Here is a 2,709-nt window from a genome sequence, read left to right on the forward strand (position 1 = left end):
CCTCAATGCCGAGCGGCAGACAGGGTAACAACCATCTTTTAACGTCTTTCGGTATGACGCGGCCGGGAATCAAACCCCCGACCTTCCGCTCCCCTTGCAGACGCTCTGCCACTGGATCACATACTGGCCTAATATGTTGCATCTTTTATGGTTCACTTATACCAGGTTCTTTGCTTAGTGATGCCTACATATAATGGTTATGTTATGTCAGTGGAAGTTACAGTTCTTTCACAAACGATTTTCAGAATGACCCTTGGATGAATGAAACATTTTCAAGCTCAGGGAGAACGCCGAATCTAACAACAAACATGATATGGAGAGCAGCCAGTCAACACATGTGTACCTACCCCTGATTCTGTAAGCTTATCGAAGTTGGGTTTGATGAAATAATACATTCCTTCTGCTGACCCTGGCAGTAGACATCCCCTGACGAGGAAGACGATGATCAGGACAAACGGAACTCCCACAGTGACGTACACAAGCTGCAACAGGCATCGAGGCGTACGACATGGAAACAAACATTAACGATATCAGTTAAGCAATTGTATCACGTGAAAATGGATGAGATAAAATTAAATCAATCGACATAAAAGATGTGATATTACACACGAAGATATATAATGATTGTACAATCAATTATTTGGATTGCGATAAATCATGTCATTAGGTGAGGTGTTATGTTTAGAGTAAGGGTCTTAGCATCAAGGTTAAGTGTACAGATGAAGTACAATAAAATAAATCAAGGATCAAGGTTAAATGAAGTTCAAACTACATATAAATGGTACTGCGAGTTACAAGTTTTCCACGAAAATGGCTACAAAACAGCTATTAACATGTTTGGATGTTTGCATGTCAAATTCACGATTCTTTTGTCTTGTGGATTCGGAAGAGAATAATTCACACTTACAGACCAGGATGATGTGGCATAAGGTGAATGAGTATGATTTTTTCTGATATTTTCATGGGGCTCATTTGGATAACTTTGGAGTCATGAATTATTTTTAGTCAAAAATATTATATAACATGACACAAATTCCATCATTACCACTGCGTAGATTGAAAAGCATTACAATAACGTTACGGTCTCTGGGATGTTTTTTTAAGCAACTTGTACTTACTTATATCAATATTTTGTGTAAAATACGCCAAAATGAAAACTTGATTTGGAGTATTTTGGATTACATTCGCGTCAAAAAAGAAGTATTTCCGTGACACGAAAATCCCTGCATACTTAACTCTACCTTCAGAGTTATTACAATTGACTTGCCTTTGCATGCGTTTGTGACAGGTACCACCAGTGGGACAAGAGACGCTAACCGTTCCGCAGACACCTGACACCATCATCATTTGATAGTGATTCATACACACATGCTCATGACATTGTCAAAATAAATAAATCCACTCTGCTTTTAGCGGAAATTTGTTTATGAATATGGAAAGTGTTTTTCCCTTTTATTTACCTTTCCAGTCACCCTGATTCCTCGACACTGGCAAACAAACAAAAGGAAGTATGTTATGGCCAGACACAGAACCAGAGGCCACCTTACTCCACCCATGTCCTGTAAACCATCAGTCAACTGCAACACCTGCAATCTGACAGTAATCCAATTGTCACCTTCATGTGGGAGGAATGCTCAAATTGAACACCTGGAGAGAGCACTGATTTTCAGTGGTCCATTCATATAATTTTCACTGTTATTTTACCTTTTACGACTAATGAAAGCTGTTTCAGTGGATTGACACAAGCAACTACGTGTTAATCAATGTTAAATCTGTATGAATCTATGCTCATTCATGTATGGAGTATTCTGTGTAGTCACCGAACACTGCAAACGTAATGTCCAAAACACAACTATTATGACCGTAACAAATACATCACCATTGAATAACCATGTCTTATTTGTTTCCATTTTAGCCACCATCAAGCATGGGTGTACACGTTCTCTTGCCCTGCAGTTCAGTTGCAACCTCTGTCTGTCGGCTTGGGTTAAGACCCAGTTTCACCATGATCTTTCATAAAGTTCGGTCAGCAGTATTCTGCACAATCAGGAGTCCCAAATGTTGGAAACGTCACAGAGCGTCTCCCAAGAATGTGGTAGCGCGGGTGTTACGATCCCCGACCGCGTCTACCAAAAGACGTCAGAAGATGGTACTACTTGTTACCCTGCCTGGCGCTCGGCATTAGGGGAATAAAACAAGGACTGGTCGGCTCGGAGTCTATATGCTGTGTCTGAGTGGGCTAGCCATGCTAAACCAGATTAGTACAAGGACAGGTTAAAACCCATTTCACCTCACCTCTCCTTGCAACATTATGCTATAATAATACTGATCATGAAATACTCTTACAGTCGTCATTAACTCGCTCAGAACTCAAGACCCAGTTTCACCCAGATCCTTGTTCTGTCGGCAGCACTCCACGCAATTAGGTTTAACCAATGCGGTGAATATCACTTCTCTACTCTTGTTGTTGTGTGTTTTCTAGTTTGTTGTTTAACGCCGCACTGAATAATATTCCAGCTATATTACGGCGGTTTTGAAATAATCAAGTCTGGACCAGACAATCCAGTGATTGACTTCTGCGCAATTTGGATACGACAACATGCATTAAACTAGCCACTGAGCCTGACCACCCGATCCAGTTAGTCGCCTCTTACGACACATCATGGGTTCCGGAAGATCCATCCTAAACCGCATCTTCACTTCTTTTCG

Source organism: Haliotis rufescens, unplaced genomic scaffold (assembly GCF_023055435.1).
Source record: "Haliotis rufescens isolate VD_foot unplaced genomic scaffold, xgHalRufe1.0.p SCAF_10, whole genome shotgun sequence".
Taxonomy (NCBI): domain Eukaryota; kingdom Metazoa; phylum Mollusca; class Gastropoda; order Lepetellida; family Haliotidae; genus Haliotis; species Haliotis rufescens.